The following is a 19,242-nucleotide window of genomic DNA, read 5'->3' as shown; positions in this document are numbered from 1 at the left end:
GCGTTCAGTAGCCTGTTGATGGCACAGAAAACTTTGTAGCTGCGAATCAAACCTTCACGAGATCTTTGAAGTTTAAGATCTAAGCTTCATGAGATCTTTACAGCTTCGAATCAATGTCTCAGTACCTAATCACACCATTATTAAATGTTTTTAGGATAAATGAACTCGTTTGAAACAACATTCAAAATATGCAGTGTCTGTATATTATATTTTGTATTTGATTCAAGAGAAATGCAAGTTAATTTGTCTTAAACTCTGGGAATAGCGCTGTAATTCGAGACTTCGTAAAGGTCTAATGAGGTCAACCTCAACAATTATGATATTTTTTGTATGGAGACTAGGCATATAGACCAAATAAAATTAATTTTTTATCTTAAATACTGACCAGCATCTTATTGGAAAAGATGGCAATGTATATCACTGTTTTTTTCAGATGGCTAGGCCTATTACTACCCAGGAAACACAAACCGAAACTGTCTCTATTTTCCGCTTGTTACAACTTGTAATAAAGTTGTTACATTTGATTTAACGTGTTTATGACGTATTAGAACGTTGTTACAACGTGCTATATTGGTTGTTATAACTGGTTAGGAGGTGTTAAAACTTGCTCGAACGTTGTACCAACGTCGTAGTTTCGGTGTGTGTTTGGCGGGTAGGCAGCACAATTATATAATGAACACCTGCTGCTAGTGCTATAGGCCATGAGCGCTATTTAAAGTGGTTAAAGCGTTCAATTCCTTAGCACAAAAAGTGTGGTACTGTACTTGTAATCGAAAGAAAGGTTTAGTTTGGTTAGGCTCGCGCTTCTCAATGTCCTGAGAGTTATTGTAAACCGGGATAATGTCTATGGTAGCTATTGTAAACCAGGACACAATGTCCATGATAGCTATTACAAACCAGGACACAATGTCCATGATTGCTATTACCAACTAGCAGATATTCCTTAGCCCTAAACATTGTCCAGGACAAAACTCGGCACATATACACGTAGCAGAGGAGGCTACACCTCTTGGAAACTATATCAATTTGATTTTTTTTTAAACATACAATTCGGTTGTGTTGTGGGAAATTTACCTGTGCGATTTCAATTTTATTATATGTTTATTTTACTGATTAAATTACTTATGTTGATTTTTACTATTAAATTATTTATTTTGCAAGTAGACTGTATAGACGATTATTTTCCGCATTATTAAACTCCTCACAAATTTTGGGGGTTTTCTAGTTTATTCTACTAAATTGAAACTAATCAATTAAGAGTAAATTCATACTAATGATTAAGGTACGTATTAAATACGTGCTAATTATATAAGTATAGACAAGCTTAGCTGTCTTTGTAGAATGCCGTCCTGGTTAACAGGCAATGGTCGCGTCCGGACCACGTGATCTGTCACTCGTAGACCATGAGGCTTATGGCGTCGCACTATACCGCTTGACTCGCGGGAGGTGTCTGTAACGTAATGGCGTCTCTCTCTCTCTCCCTCCCGGTCTCGTTTTCTTTACGAAATACGGGTAATAATCAATTCTTTATTAGGAAGGGATGGATTTGGACTTTAAATATTTAGTATTTTAATTGAATGAATTTAAACAAGCATAATTTAGCCTTCGGACTGTACGCGTGTAGAGTTTAAATAAAGATGTAAATACGCCTGATATGTTATATTTATTGAGACGAAATTTCGCGCTTTCTCCACAGAGAATGGAGAATTTAACCATGATGGTTCTTATTCGTGAATATTTAGTTATGTTAAAGTTTCTACGAGAACAAAAATAATTTGTTAAAATCTTAGTGTAGATTTATTTGTATAATATTTATGCAAAATATGTGGGATATTCTCCAGCATGTGTATCTCTCCTTTTGTCGACACGAAAATCAATAATGTGGTTTACGTTCAGTGACATTACTAGCACAATCATGAGGGCTTTTCCCACTGGACTCAAGTATGACCAGCTGTCTTAGTAACTCACAGGGCAGGTTTTTTGTGTGAATACTGTGCAGTACATTGCAAATATTCCACGTTGCTCCTGTAGGCTTCTTCAGATGACTTGTTGATTTTAAATATTGCAAAAAAAAATAACAGGCCATTGTCCCATTGTAGTAACCTCTGTCGCAAGGCACATCATTCTCAACTTTCTTGTCAGTATTTCATAAGAAACTATATACCACCGACTACAGCTGCTTGAGAGTTGGTCCTCTGGTACTCTGCTTCACAATGAGATCACCGCAGCTCTAAATTTGGGTCGGTCCAGCTTACACAGCTTAATTTCAAATCCAGTATGCTGAAGTTGAGAGCCAACACAACAGATATGCAGGCGATGAGTCACAATAATGTGACTCAAGGTATGATGACCAAACCACACATCAGAGATGGAGAAACGACGACGTTTCGGTCCGTCCTGGACCATTATCAACTTAAAACTTGATAATGGTTCTGGACAGACCGAAACGTCGTCCTTTCGCCATCCTCTGATGTAAGGTTTGGACATCAATGGCTAAATAGTTAAGGGCTCTCACTGTAAATGTCAAACCATAGATTATTGAAACCTTCAGAAGACGTTGCGAGTATATAATACATTCCCAACACCATGAAATAATTTAGCTTGGATACGGACAGTCATTTATCCGTCAGTAAGACACATGAGCGTAAGATTTCGTTCAATAGAGTCACATTAGTCTACCATTACCTGTTGGAGAGGTGTGAGTAGGTGCCGGTGCGAGGATCCACTCCGTTATAATCCAACTCCAGCTGCTGTGAAGAGCTTCTGGGAGGAGCCAACACTGACCAATCAGCCTCGCTTGGCTAGCACACCATTGGTCGCCTCCGGAGCCACATTCACTTGTACGGGCTACCATTGGTTCGTTAAAAGTAACTTATGAATGTTCCTAAGGATATAAACTGAGTATAACATTGTATGAACCCATGTAATTAAGGCAGGGACATAAAACACGCTTTGGAAATGCGTTCGAGTAAAAAAGAAACCAATTTGCTTCAGAAATGGTAATGTTGTATTGCACGTGAATTTTGAAAAAGAAAAAAATATATATAACATATTGAATATGACAAAAATTATGATTGAAAAATTCAACGCGTCAATAAAATGTTACATTGCACATGGTTACATAAGGTATTATCATAGATTCAGAAATATATCTGTATAAAAGATTTAGGAGACTGAATTAACGTGATCACATTTTTTCTTCTAAAATGTTATTGCACATACACACACGAGGCTTCAGACAGACCTGTAATTTACCAGCATCAAACACACACACACACACACACACACACACACACACACACACACACACACACACACACACACACACACACACACACACACACACACACACATACACACACGAGGCTTCAGACATGTGGGACATTTGGGGCTTGACTCTATTTATTTAAATATTAATGTAATGAAAATCAATTACGAAGGACCACCCGCTTTTATAGTAAAGAGGGAAACTAATAAAATGTGATCATTTGAAATTTCTAGATGAACCAGTAACTATGGATAAATACTAGAGAATATAATCACTTGTATAATTAATGGGCTGTATATAATTTAACTGAATCAAAGCCTCAAACACCTACATTGGGGGGTTATTACTAGAACTTCATATATGTCTAGGAACTAGTGTGGTTCGTGCACCAGTTCATTATGCAATAATCTAATCCTATGACCAATTATAGAATCAATAAAACAATCACCAATAAGAACATAGATTATGAACATGAGAAATTAATGATTATAATAAACACATGTTAATCCAGAAAACAGTGATCCGCGAGAATAATATACTACAGATAATGTAATTTAAGGAATACGGAAAAGGGTCTTAGCTTGAAGACGTTTTCCAAGACATCGGTTATGACTCATCCTCGGAATCTCCTGAACTCATCATGGAACACTGGGAGATGATTAACACGGGAAATAACAGCTCGGGGAATTCTTCACACACGCTGCAAATCAAAATATATTCAGTAGCAACATATTAGGTTGCTAAATATCTATGTTCAAGAAATTAAAATAGAGAGTGGAGACAGATAATAACCTGTGGTTTATTATAGTCGCTCGGCGTAACGACAAGCTACCCAGCTATAACCTATCCATAATGATGCATCAAAAGGGAATAAAGGTACTTAGCTAATAGGGCACTGTGTAAGTTGAGGCTTGCCGAAGCTCGCGTCCTAGGTTCTGGCGTCGTTATAATGAACACGTGGTGTCGAGCCTAGCCTAGATGTTGACGCGCTTCTCTGGCCGGTCACGTTGGCTACACGGAACCAATTAACAGGTTCCCGGCTGAACGTCAAGTTAATTCTCGTTGACAATCCAACACGAAGTATCCCGTGACACTAAAAACCAGCTAAGTTGCTATATTCTGCAACTAATCTTCACACCTCACAGTGGCGACTTTCCTCCTCCCGCTCTTGGTGGCGTCCTCCAGCAAGATGGCCTCTCCTCCCTCCCCGCTCCCGCATTTGATACACAAATTATTTACTACGAATAATATAATTTCTCGCAGTTGCGATTGAAATGCTCGGATAAGGATGGGTTTATTATTCAGAGGAGTTAAATATTATTAATTGCTCGTTTTGCGATGGTAAACAAGCAATGGAGATGAATTAAAGTCTCTCCAGGGCATTCACGCGTGACGTTAAATTTATCACCAGATAACAGTTGTAACTATAAACGCTCTATTTGGTATTAGTTGGGAATCAGTTTATCTGTAAATAATTATCACACAGAACACCGTTGTTTTATTGAGAATCAAACTCAATTCTCAGACACACTGGATATAGATGTGTTTATTATAATGGAATCTGACGCAATACTGGCGTCTGGTAACGTAAGAATTCTAGCCTTATTGTACAGATGTAATTATTAGTACATGTGAACTCTACGTTTGGTTAATTTTAATTACTACAATGATTAGTAGATTTAGTAATAATTAATAATAATACAACAGTGTTGTATTAGTGTTGGAAATTTCCAACATAACTCCAGGGGGAGAATTTTAGGGTCGCAGTGTAATGTGGAGTACTGACACACCCATCCCGAAGTTAGTATTAATATTAGTATATTAGTATGTTATTATGTTAGTACACACATAACGAATGTCCCGTATTTGTCAAGGACATACAAGAAACTTAAGTCTTGCTGATTTCATGTTAAATGGAACATGTTATTATGAATTACCTAAAGTTGATAATTAAGAAAGTTTACAATAGACTCTGTGACTGGTGTCGCTATGACATGTAATGTGTATGTTACAAAGTCTCAAAGTCTGCAAACTCTCAGATACTCTAGATAAATAATGTTATTTATAGCCTATACATCAATTAAAGATTTTTGAATCACACAATTCAAACAACAGAGAATCTACCGTGATGAGAATGTCCTGGGTCATAGTGACTTGTAATGGTTTGTTACTTGACACCACACCACAGTATCATCATGGTTGCTTAAATTGGATGTAAAGGGATTTACTCTTGGTCAGAGCTGTAATAGGTTTGTAGTTTCCGCTTACATTGTTGAGCAGCAGCTCTAGTGGGGCGGTTGCTCGGTGGATCAGAATTACTGTCCTCGGAAACTACTGGAGAAACTGGTTCTGGATGATACTCTCTTTCTGCCAATTCGAGAGGAACCAGCTTCTCTAAAGTTTTTAGAGTAGTGTTGCCTCGGCATAAAACTTTCACTACTCTCAGGACACCTTGATGATCTGGATGAATGGCAACAATTTTGCCTATGGGCCACTCTGACCTTGGTCCATCACTGTCGACTAGTACTAGGTCCCCTGGTTTAAGTTGCACTTTATTATAAGGACTCGAAGCTCCGTAGTGGTACTCTCGTAGAGCTGTGAGGTACTCTCGAGTCCACACCTCATTCCACCCTTGAGAGATGCTGGTAGCTTTCTACTAAGTCACCTCTGGTTACATGTGAAGGGTCTACGGGGTCCTCTTCGGCTAAAGGTATGAGAGGGCTCAGTAGACCTCCATGTATCAAGTGTGAGGGACTCAGAGGTTCTCTCTGGGAGAAATCATCGGACAGGTATGTTAATGGGCGGTTATTGATTCGCGCCTCGATTTCCACAACAATGGTTTGGAGTTCGGAGTAACTGACCCTTTGTCTGTGTAAGGTTTTTTTTAAACAATTCTTGACTGTGCCTATCATTCGCTCATAGAACCCACCTTGCCAAGGGGCTCTTGGTGCTATAAATTTCCAGTGACATTGTCGTCTCTGCAGGACTGACTGTACTTCTGGATGATTCCAGACTTCTCGCAGACAAGCTTCTCCTGCCACAAAATTGGAACCATTGTCCGATATCATTAGTTTGGGACAAGATCTGCGAGCTGCAAATCTACGGAAGGCCTGGAGGAAGGCTTCAGCACTCATATCTGAAGTCACTTCTAAATGTACGCCTCTGGTTGTAGCACACGTAAAGAGACAAATGTATGCTTTCACTGGTATCTTGTCTGGGTTGCCAGTGAGAAGTAAGGCTCCTGTGTAATCAACACCAGTGGTTTCAAAGGGACGAAGATGAACCACTCTTTCTTCAGGGAGTGGTGGAGGTCCTGGGTAAGGACATACTCTAGCATCGTATCTTTTACAGATTACACAGAATTTAATTATTGACTTAACTGTCTGACGACCTTGAGGAAGCCAGTACCTTTGCCTAAGGTCGGTGAGAGTATCTAACACTCCACCATGTAAAGTACCATATTGATGGTGATGTAAAACTAGAAGTTTAGTGATGATGTGGTGACGAGGTAGAAGAATTGGATTCTTTGTGTCCAGATCAATTTTTGCATGAAGCAAACGTCCTCCACATCTTAGTATATTATGAGTGTTGGCATCATACCAGATACCTAGAGACTTAGTTAATTTATCTGGAAGATTTTCATATTCGCTTCCATATGTCTCTTGTTGTGCACGTTTGATCCAGTAGAGGATAGGATTGGGAAACTTATGTCGAATTCCTATCTTAGCAAGAAAGTCAAACACATGTGCAGTCACTCTTAATAACTTACTTAAGTTAGAATAATTGTGAGGATCAATGGCTAAGATTCGTTGAGGTTCTGGTTCTTTCATGGGAGTGGTGATATTGGTCACTATGACTTGTGGCTTTTGTTTGGGCCACTGACCACCAACAAGCCATGAAGGTCCATTGAACCACAGCGAAGACTTGATAAGTTGTTTTATCGTTAATCCTCGAGATAAATAATCTGCAGGATTGTCCTTAGTAGGAACATGTCTGAATTTATATCCAACAGATAACTCATGAATTTCCCTAACGCGATTACTGACGTAGGGAGTCTTGTTGTTGTTGTTTCTTACCCATTGTAAGACTGCCTCATTGTCTGACCACACGACAATCTCACCAAAGTGGATATTATTGAGTGTCTTTGTCAGGCAATGAGCCAATCTTACTCCCACCAGCAATGCAGTCAACTCCATTTGAGGTAAAGATCTCTTCTTAATGGGAGCAACTCTTGCTTTAGATGTGAGCAAAATTGATTGTGCACTATTAACTAAGTAGGCTACAGCGCCATATGCTTTGCCAGAGGCATCGCAGAAAACGTGCAAATTGGTGGGTATGTTTGGTCCTGAAGCATTACGAGGAAATTTCAAAACACCTAACTGATTAAAATCCGTTGAGAGTATCTGCCATTTAGCTTGTAACTCACTTGGTAACGGATCATCCCATCCCATATGTTTCTGCCAGCACTCCTGTATTAGGAGTTTGCCCCTTATTAATATAGGACTAAGTAAGCCTAAAGGGTCAAATGGTTGACTGACAAACGAGAGCAACGTTCTCATGGTAAGGGTTGAGTTATCGGTTTGTACTGACTTGACATTCATCTCGTCAGTACTGGTGTTCCATTCCACGCCTAGAACATTTAATTGATTGGGTACCTGATAACCTGGAAATTCTTTCTCGATTACCTGGTTTAGTAATTCATTATTTGAGGCCCATGACTGTAGTGGCATATTGGCCCCTAATAGCTCACGGTTTGCCTCATGGTAGATTTCTACCAAATTAGTTTGATCATTAGTTGTTCCCTGGAAATTGTCGACATACAAGTTGTCGCTAATGTCTGCCTTATAAGGGCTATTTGACTTCCTCAAATGTGTGTCTAATGTTGCTTGCAAAAGAAACGGTGAGGACGTAGCTCCGAATAATACTGAGGCAAAACGATATGTGATGATATCACTGTTAGGATCCAGTGGGTCCTTAATCCAGAGGAACTTTGTGTAGTTACGATCTTCCTCCTGCAAACCTACTCGGAGGAAAGCTTTGCTGATATCAGCAGTATAGGAGAAAATACCAGTGCGGAATCGTAACAGCACATCATGTAGCCTTTGCGTTAAGCTAGGTCCCGTTTGGAGACATTCATTTAAAGACACACTGCTTGGCTTTACTTTAGCACTACAGTTGAAGACAATACGAATAGGTGTTGTCAATGAGTCTTTCACCACAGCGTGATGAGGTAAATAATGACCTATTTTTCGGTCATCGTTATCAACAACTTCAATAAATTTACTGTTAAGTTGTTGTTGGATGAGTTGATGATACATGTTCAGTTTGTCTGGCTGCTTCTGTAGTCGTGCTAATTGAGACTGCAATTGTGAGGCTGCCATAAAATAATTAACTGGAAGTTGTGGATGATTCAACTTCCATGGGAGTCTTACCCAGTATTGTTTATTTTTATAGACAACTGTATCCAGATATTGCTGGTAAGTCCACATATCATCAGGGCTTGGTTGTTCAGGGATAATACCTAAAGTGTCTAAATCCCACAGACGATGTACAGGTGGATCAGACTCAATATCTTCAGATATTTCTCTGAAACGTAAGGGTGACTGTTCCAAGCCTAGTCACGCCACTATTATGTTGTTAGACTGTGGGTTTGTCGACGCTGGATTTTGTCGGAAAAGCACCGGTCCAGTAAGTAATTTGCCTCCAGCAGATGATAACAAATTCATTCTGTGTTGTCTGGTGCATAAATTTGTAATAATGATCCGCGCCTATAAGTATTCCAACATCTGTGAGGCAGTCAGAATTTATTTTGTAATCTGCTAGCCTCATGCGGTTTCGTTTAAGATGTTTCGCAGTGCGAGCTAACCCTGTGACCTGCAGGTCTGTAGGAAGTTTATCTAGTACTACCGCTTGTATTGGACTAGTGGAAGATCCAAGTCTCACTAATACCTTAACTACTTGGTATTCACGAGGTCCACTATTCGTCAAGAAACCAGAAATATTTAACCTCACACTTTTGGCAGGTTTTAAATTTAACTGCTCTACTAACTGTTGTGTAATGAAGGTTTTCTGTGATCCTTGATCTAAAAGACCTCTAGTGTTAACTCTAGATCTCCGGTTTATTAGTCTAAGTTGAGCTGTAGGCAGAGTGGTATTATTGCCTGACTCAGTAGCAAGTACATTTATTTCTTGATGCACTTTGCAATATTGCACTGTGGTAGAATTCGTGGAATTCTCCCCAGTGGTCATGGTTGGTGTAGAAGATTTTCTACATAAGGCGTAGTGATGTACACCTTGGTTGCATCTGTTGCAGGAACGTAGCTGCACTACACATTTTTTGGGATCATGAGAGCCCATGCACTTGGTGCACTTGTGCATTTCTTGCAACCTTTTAATCCTAGTATTATAAGTAGGATAAACAGAGCATTGGTAGGTGGCATGTCCTTGATTACAAAACAGACACCTTCTCTCCTTGTTTGACTTGGTCTCTTTAGTAGACAAGTCATTGGTTATCTCAGAAGGAGACACCGAATAAGTACCTACATTTCCACTTATTTTCCCAGTGGATGGAGTAGTCTTGGATTTATATTTACTAGACTTATTCAAAGCCTGTTTGGGTTTGACCGAAGTGTCAGTACTAGTTGGTTTAGACTCAGGTTTAATTTTATCATGGGTCTTCAACCTGTTAACCGTTATTCTCAGTCCCTCGAATATTTAGTCAAGAGTGAGAAACTCGGTATTATAGTGTGAGCAGAGCTCTGTTAAGACATTTTGAGGTAATTTCCTCTGCAAAAGTAACTTGATTGACCATTCTGAAGCTGGTATATCAACTTTAGTACCTAAGGCCTTTACTAGAGACTCTACTTCTAGTCTGAAGCTTTGAAGTGACTCTGGTCTACTATTTGGTGCATTCAGATCTAGCAATTGGTAATAGAGGGTAGCTATACTCAACTCTTTGTTGCAATAGTTCAACTTCAACAGTTTTATAGCTTCCTCATAATTACTCTCATCGAGAGTTAGGTTATGTATGACCTTTTTAGCCTCTCCTTTGAGAAGACTAAGCAGGTAGGAGAATTTAGAAACCTTGTCAAGAGACGATTTCTTATGTATATGAACTTCAAATGAAGTCCAAAAATTGTCCCAATTTTCTGTATCTAATCCTGAAAATGTAGGTAAGTCTAAAGTAGGTAAACGAACCTCTGGTAGTTGGTTACTGAATTGAGACCCGGTGTTACTGGTATTGGATTTAGATTGTTTTGCTAGTTTAGATAGCATGTAAAGTATATCTTGAGTCATCTTCATACTGGGAGATATCGTCTACAATTTGACTTACTTCATCAGGATCAGTTTCTGTGGTATTCAGTAGAGTAATATAAGACTGACTTGTAGACCTAACTTGATCAAATTTCAGATCAGCTACTCTTACTGATGTCTCTAAGTGATAAGAGTCAATGGGAGTTTCTTTAGATAAGCCCTCAGCCTTGTTAATTAGTCTGGTTAAATGACCTTTAAGGCCAATATAGGTTCTCCTTAATTGCTCAGGAGTAGCCATGTTGGGCTTGGGTCCAAACTTCATGGGATTAGTATGAGTATTACTAATGAAGCTTGGGTACTTGTTCATTAGTTGACAAGTAACATTAAATGTAGCCTAATTTAATGTGGCTAATTTATACTCTACCTCATTTGAAGTTAAATGTACCTACCTAACAACAAGTAGCTAGATATTTTGTGCACTGTCTGAACTTCACCATTAGTTCTCGTCCGGTTAGCTCTTCTATATCACCATTAGAGGTAATGGGGATCATCCAGCAATACACAAAATAGATACACAAATAATGAGTACAAGAGAAATATTATGGAGACACTCCAATCAGAGTTATCTCAAAATTTAATCCCACCCTGGATAGGGTCAGCACAAATAGTATAATACATACACTACTGACTAGCTTAAGTCTAGTCGTGATAATTCCTACCTAAGAACTATAAATTTATTTAGTCTGGGCTTGTACCAAATTCAGCACAATCTCAGCCTAAATTCTACCTAATAAGATTGGTAAAGATTATTGTGGTGCAGTAAGGTGAATATAATTGTGCTGTATTTTTGGGTTTTTTGTTTTTATAAGGGTGCACTTGCACACACAAGTGAAAACAATTATGTACAGTTAAGTTTGGCTTGCTAGCCACAGCTGTTTGTGATAGTTGATGGTGTTGATCAACTTGTCAACCACATGCAACCTAGACTCACCTGACAAGTGTACACCATCTCTGGCCAGGTTTTGTCTATAAGGTCTGGCTGTAAATTGGATATAAGTGGCATCCAATCTCACTCGTTTTTTCAGCCTGAAATTTATGTACTTAGTAGCTCTCTGGTAGTATTCTGGTGTTACTCCCTAACGATTATCTTGACTTGGTTGGCGAGGTTCCACTAACGTGAATACTACCGAATTACTGATGAGCTTGAAAGAAGAAATTATGGCTTTAAGGTGCTTGATCACCTCAGCTGGATGACGAGTAGGATGGCTGTCATTACCACCTAAGTATATAATGGTTAGATGGTGAGGCCACTCTAACGCAGGTGTTAGTGTGGAATTGTTATAAAAGTTATGAGCTGTTGCTCCTGGTGACCTAAAGATTCTTACTTCTGTATGAGGTACAGGTCTAAGTGTTGTGGGTAATTGACTGTGTCCCACTAGTGCTACCTTATACATGAGGTGAAAGTAGCAATGAATTGGTGTGACTTAGACTAACTTATGTGTTACGCTGTTGGCAGACACAATTAATTAAATGGTTAGTCTAGATTACATCACACAAGGATTAGTTATTACTAATTAGTATTTATAATTATAATTTATGTTTATCCGGTTCGAAGGACCATAATGTGGGACATTTGGGGCTTGACTCTATTTATTTAAATATTAGTGTAATGAAAATCAATTACGAAGGACCACCCGCTTTTATAGTAAAGAGGGAAACTAATAAAATGTGATCATTTGAAATTTCTAGATGAACCAGTAACTATGGATAAATACTAGAGAATATAATCACTTGTATAATTAATGGGCTGTATATAATTTAACTGAATCAAAGCCTCAAACACCTACATTGGGGGGTTATTACTAGAACTTCATATATGTCTAGGAACTAGTGTGGTTCGTGCACCAGTTCATTATGCAATAATCTAATCCTATGACCAATTATAGAATCAATAAAACAATCACCAATAAGAACATAGATTATGAACATGAGAAATTAATGATTATAATAAACACATGTTAATCCAGAAAACAGTGATCCGCAAGAATAATATACTACAGATAATGTAATTTAAGGAATACGGAAAAGGGTCTTAGCTTGAAGACGTTTTCCAAGACATCGGTTATGACTCATCCTCGGAATCTCCTGAACTCATCATGGAACACTGGGAGATGATTAACACGGGAAATAACAGCTCGGGGAATTCTTCACACACGCTGCAAATCAAAATATATTCAGTAGCAACATATTAGGTTGCTAAATATCTATGTTCAAGAAATTAAAATGGAGAGTGGAGACAGATAATAACCTGTGGTTTATTATAGTCGCTCGGCGTAACGACAAGCTACCCAGCTATAACCTATCCATAATGATGCATCAAAAGGGAATAAAGGTACTTAGCTAATAGGGCACTGTGTAAGTTGAGGCTTGCCGAAGCTCGCGTCCTAGGTTCTGGCGTCGTAATAATGAACACGTGGTGTCGAGCCTAGCCTAGATGTTGACGCGCTTCTCTGGCCGGTCACGTTGGCTACACGGAACCAATTAACAGGTTCCCGGCTGAAAGTCAAGTTAATTCTCGTTGACAATCCAACACGAAGTATCCCGTGACACTAAAAACCAGCTAAGTTGCTATATTCTGCAACTAATCTTCACACCTCACAGTGGCGACTTTCCTCCTCCCGCTCTCGGTGGCGTCCTCCAGCAAGATGGCTTCTCCTCCCTCCCCGCTCCCGCATTTGATACACAAATTATTTACTACGAATAATATAATTTCTTGCAGTTGCGATTGAAATGCTCGGATAAGGACGGGTTTATTATTCAGAGGAGTTAAATATTATTAATTGCTCGTTTTACGATGGTAAACAAGCAATGGAGATGAATTAAAGTCTCTCCAGGGCATTCACGCGTGACGTTAAATTTATCACCAGATAACAGTTGTAACTATAAACGCTCTATTTGGTATTAGTTGGGGATCAGTTTATCTGTAAATAATTATCACACAGAACACCGTTGTTTTATAGAGAATCAAACTCAATTCTCAGACACACTGGATATAGATGTGTTTATTATAATGGAATCTGACGCAATACTGGCGTCTGGTGACGTAAGAATTCTAGCCTTATTGTACAGATGTAATTATTAGTACATGTGAACTCTACGTTTGGTTAATTTTAATTACTACAATGATTAGTAGATTTAGTAATAATTAATAATAATACAACAGTGTTGTATTTGTGTTGGAAATTTCCAACAAGACAGACCTGTAATTTACCTGCATCAAACACACACACACACACACACACACACACACGAGGCTTCAGACAGACCTGTAATTTACCTGCATCAAACACACACACACACACACACACACACACACACGAGGCTTCAGACAGACCTGTAATTTACCTGCATCAAACACACACACACACACACACACACGAGGCTTTAGACAGACCTGTCACCTTTATCTGTACCAAGTAAACACACACACTCACAAGGTGAGGTCACTCTGCTAGGAAAAAGGGAAGTAAACCAAGCGGCCTTGGAAGAGTTCAAAATTACGAGAGAGGAGGTCAAAAGACACCTGTTGGATCTGGATGTTAGAAAGGCTGTTGGTCCAGACGGGATCTTGCCATGGGTGCTGAAAGAGTGTGCAGAGGCACTTTGCTTGCCACTCTCCATAGTGTATAGTAGGTCACTGGAGACGGGAGACCAACCAGAAATATGGAAGACGGCGAATGTGGTCCCAATATAAAAAAAAGGGTGACCGGCAAGAGGTACTGAACTACATGCTAGTGTCCTTGACTTGTATACCATGCAAGGTGATGGAGAAGATCGTGAGAAAAAACCTGGTAGCACATCTGGAGAGAAGGGACTTCGTGACAAATCGCCAACATGGGTTCAGGGAGGGTAAATCTTGCCTGACTGGCTTAATAGAATTCTACGACCATGTGACAAAGACTCGGCAAGAAAGAGAGGGCTGGGCGGACTGCATTTTCTTGGATTGTCGGAAAGCCTTTGACACAGTACCGCATAAGAGGCTGGTACATAAGCTGGAGAGACAGGCAGGTGTAGCTGGTAAGGTGCTCCAGTGGATAAGGGAGTACCTAAGCAATAGGAAGCAGAGAGTTACGGTGAGGGGTGAGACCTCCGATTGGCGTGAAGTCACCAGTGGAGTCCCACAGGGCTCTGTACTCAGTCCTATCTTGTTTCCGATATATGCAAATGATCTCCCGGAGGGTATAGATTCATTTCTCTCAATGTTTGCGGACGATGCCAAAATTATGAGAAGGATTAAGACAGAAGAGGACTGTTTGAGGCTTCAAGAAGACCTAGACAAACTGAAGGAATGGTCGAACAAATGGTTGTTAGAGTTTACCCCAACCAAATGTAATGTAATGAAGATAGGTGTAGGGAGCAGGAGGCCAGATACAAGGTATCATCTGGGAGAGGAAATTCTTCAGGAGTCAGAGAAAGAAAAAGACTTTGGAGATGATATCACACCAGACCTGTCTCCTGCAACCCATATCAAGATGATAACATCAGCGGTATATGCCAGGCTGGCCAACATACCAACGGCATTCAGAAACTTGTGTAAAGAATCATTCAGAACTTTGTATACCACATATGTCAGGCCAATCCTGGAGTATGCAGCCCCAGCATGGAGTCCATATCTAGTCAAGGATAAGTCTAAACTGGAAAAGGTTCAAAGGTTAGACTAGTACCCGAGCTGAGAGGTATGAGCTACGAGGAGAGATTACTGGAATTAAACCTCACTTCGCTGGAAGACAGAAGAGTTAGGGGGGACATGGTCACCACATTCAAGATTCTGAAGGGAATTGATAGGGTAGATAAAGACAGGCTATTTAACACAAGGGGCACATGCACAAGGGGCACACGCACAAGGGGACACAGGTGGAAACTGAGTGCCCAAATGAGCCACAGAGATATTAGAAAGAACTTTTTTAGTGTCAGAGTGGTTGACAAATGGAATGCATTAGGAAGTGATGTGGTGGAGGCTGACTCCATACACAGTTTCAAGTGTAGATATGATAGAGCCCAATAGGCTCAGGAATCTGTACACCTGATGATTCCTGGGAGGAAACGTACTTGCCTAATTGGGCTTGCGGGGGTTGAGCTTTGGCTCTTTGGTCCTGCCTCTCAACTGTCAATCAACTGGTGTACAAGTTCCTGAGCCTACTGGGCTCTATCATATCTACATTTGAAACTGTGTATGGAGTCAGCCTCCACCACATCACTGCCTAAAGCATTCCATTTATTAACTACTCTGACACTGAAAAAATTATTTCTAACGTCTCTGTGGCTCATCTGGGTACTAAGTTTCCACCTGTGTCCCCTTGTTCGTGTTCCACCCGTGCTGAAGAGTTTGTCTTTGTCCACCCTGTCAATTGCCCTGAGAATTTTCAGGTGGTTATCATGTCTCCCCTTACTCTTCTGTTTTCCAGGGATGTGAGGTTCAGCTCCTTTAGCCTTTCCTCGTAGCTCAATCCTCTCAGTTCCGAGACGAACCTGGTGGCATACCGTTGAATCTTCTCTAACTTTGTCTTGTGTTTAACTAGGTATGGACTCCAGGCTGGAGCTGCATACTCCAGGATTGGTCTTACATAAGTGGTATACAGGGTTCTGAAAGATTCCTTATACAAGTTTCTAAAGGCAGTTCTTATGTTGGCCAATCTAGCATATACCGCTGATATTCTTTTGATGTGGGCCTCTGGGGACAGGTTCGGTGTGATATCAACCCCCAAATCTTTCTCTATTCGACTCTTGCAGGATTTCACCTCCCAGATGATACCATGTGTTCAGCCTCCTGCTCCCTTCTCCTAATTTCATCACCTTACACTTTCCTGAGTTGAACTTTAGCAGCCATTTTCTAGACCATTCCTCCAGGTCATCCTGTAGTCTGTCTATCTTCATCCGTCTTGATTCTTATAATTTTTGCATTATCAGCAAACATTGAGAGGAATGAGTCTATACCCTCCGGAAGATCATATACATATGTTAGAAACAGGATGGGTCCAAGTACTGAGCCCTGTGGGACTCCGCTGGTGACATCTCGCCACTCTGATGTCTCCCCCCTCTCCGTTACTCGCTGTTTCCTGTTGCTTAAGTACTCCCTTGTCCACTGGAGCACCTTCCCTTTTTCTCATGCCTGTTGCTCCAACTTTTTTAACAGCCTTTGTGGGGTACTGTGTCAAAGGCTTTCTGGCAGTCCAGGAAAATGCAGTCGGCCCACCCTTCTTTCCTGCCTAATTTTTGGTGCCTGGTCATAAAATTCTATTAAACCTGTGGCACGATTTACCATCCCTGTACCCATGTTGGTGGTGCGTTACAAAGTTATTTCCCTCCAGATGCTCTAAAAGCCTTTTCCTCACGATCTTCTCCATCACTTTGCATGGTATACAAGTTAAGGAAACTGGCCTGTAGTTCAGTGCCTCTTGCCTGTCACCCTTCTTGTACATTGGGACCACATTAGCTGTCTTCCAACTTTCTGGTAAGTCTCCTGTTTCCAGTGACCTGTTATACACCATAGAGAGTGGCACACTTAGTGCTTCTGCACCTTCCTTTAGTATCCATGGTGAGATTGTCAGGCCCAACAGCCTTTGTCACATCCAGCTCCAGCAGACACCTTTTGACCTCATCACTGGTGAGGTCAAATTCCTCCAAGGCTGATTGGTTTGCCGCTTCCTCACTTAGTGCAGGGGCTTCTCCTTGTTCTATTGTGAAGACCTCCTGGAATCTCTTGTCGAGTTCTTCACACACTTCCTTGTCATTCTGTGTATCTGTTCTCCCCTTTTCGCAGCTTCATCACTTGTTCCTTCACTGCTGTTTTCCTCCTGATGTAGCTGTGGAGCAGCTTTGGTCGGGTCTTGGCTTTACTCGCAATGTCATTTTCAAACTGTCTTTCTGCTTCCCTCCTCACTCTGAGGTACTCATTTCTGGCCCTCTGGTATGTCTCCCTGCTCTCTGGTGTTCTGTTATTTCTGTAGTTTCTCCATGTTCTTTTAATCGGTTGTTTCGCTACCTTACATTCCTAGTTCAACCATGGGTTTTTCTGCTGTTTTTCGTTTTTCTCCTTTTGGACGGGGATAAACCTGTCTGCAGCTTCCTGGCACTTCTGGGTGACAAAATCCATCATGACCTGCACATTCTTGTCTCTAAGTTCTGTTTCCCATGGTATTTCCCTGAGGAAGTTCCTCATCTCGTCATATTTTCCTCTTCGGTAATTCAGTCTTTTTCCCTCCGATCCCATCCTTGGATAGGGTATCCCTACCTCCACCAAGTACTCAAAGGTCAGTACACTGCGGTCACTCATTCCTTTGGGGGCTTCAACTTTGTCTTCCCATATTTCTGACTCATTCAGGGTGAATATTAAGTCGAGTCTAGCTGGTTCATCATTGCCTCTCACTCTTGTGGGGTTCCTTGACATGCTGGCTCAGAAAATTCCTTGTTGCCACTTCCAAGAGTTTAGCTCTCCACGTATCTGCACCACCATGTGGGTCCTCATTCTTCCAGTCTATATTTCCACGGTTCAAATCGCCCATGATTAAGAGTCTGGAGCCATTACTGCAGGCAACTGAAGCTGCTCTCTCTTATATTAATGGTTGCCATGTTCTATATATAGAACCCTATAGAGTTCTTCGTCGACTTGCTTCCATCCTGAGCTGTGGCTGAGAGCACGGTCGACATAAGCGTTAACAACACTCCTCTTGTATCTGTCTGGGCAGTCACTGTTGGCATTTAGGCACATTCCTATGTTTGTTTCCTTAGTGTAGACTGCAGTGTGGAAACCTCCGCTCCTTTCCATGACTGTTACATCTAGAAAGGGCAGCTTCCCATCCTTCTCCATCTCGTAAGTGAAACGCAATTATCCTCAAGGATAATCAAGAAACTAACAACAAACAGAAATCATCGATAGATACAGCGATAGCAGGCGGCTTGACATCTGCGAGGCACTACACATCAAGAAATCAACACCAGCAATCAACAGCCAATTAATGCACAACTATATTCTACCCACTTCAAGACTCCGCTCCAATATAGAAGCATAAAGAAATATGGGTCAATAGGCCCTCTGCAATTACTTCCATTCTTACCATACCCATTGTTTCGGGTTCTATCCTGTGTTGAAAGTTTTGTTTACCTCATCCAAAACTGTTGTAACATATCACCTCACCCAAAATGCGGGTATAAAATGAAAAATGAAAGCTGTTTAAATCATAGCATAAGTAAGAACTCATGAGCTGCATGAACGCGCAAGCCATATATCTCTAAGAACTCTTTGACCCGGCCAGGATTCGAACCCATGCCGTCCAGGATCAACCCTAAACTTCATGCAGCTTTCTCACACATGTTAGACTCAGTGCGGCCCGTGCATGCGCCAGAATTTGATGAAAAACTGTACCCAAATGGATCCATGAGTGTCGTCGGGGGTTGGTCAATCAGGGAGCTTAGTTAATAAGCGCCAACACTGACTAATCCTTATAGACGATCATTGGTGCGGTGTTCACGGTACTGTGTACGTTTCCTGGTTGATCCTGGACGGCATGGGTTCGAATCCTGGCCGGGTCAAAGAGTTCTTAGTATATATATATATATATATATATATATATATATATATATATATATATATATATATATATATATATGTATATATATATTAGTATATTTTGGTAGCAGTCTTTCCTGTAGACATATTTTAT

General features: G+C 40.5%; 1 protein-coding gene across 1 annotated transcript in view; it reads right to left on the bottom strand.

Annotated features, from left to right (window-relative positions):
- The window catches only part of LOC138351228 (uncharacterized), a 45,556-nt gene extending 42,678 nt beyond the window's left edge, over positions 1–2,878 (bottom strand). The window contains exons 1-2 of the mRNA XM_069302864.1: positions 2,686–2,878; positions 1–12 (exon numbers count right to left, since the gene is read on the bottom strand). The exon at positions 1–12 is cut by the window's left edge and continues 112 nt beyond it. The gene's annotated coding sequence lies outside the window, so the exon portion shown is untranslated. The remainder of the gene's footprint in view (positions 13–2,685) is intronic.
- Positions 2,879–19,242: the final 16,364 nt, after the last annotated feature.

Source organism: Procambarus clarkii, chromosome 49 (genome assembly GCF_040958095.1).
Source record: "Procambarus clarkii isolate CNS0578487 chromosome 49, FALCON_Pclarkii_2.0, whole genome shotgun sequence".
In the NCBI taxonomy this organism is placed as follows: domain Eukaryota; kingdom Metazoa; phylum Arthropoda; class Malacostraca; order Decapoda; family Cambaridae; genus Procambarus; species Procambarus clarkii.
The sequence above is the reverse complement of the archived record's forward strand: the minus strand, read 5'-3'. Positions and strand labels throughout refer to the sequence as shown.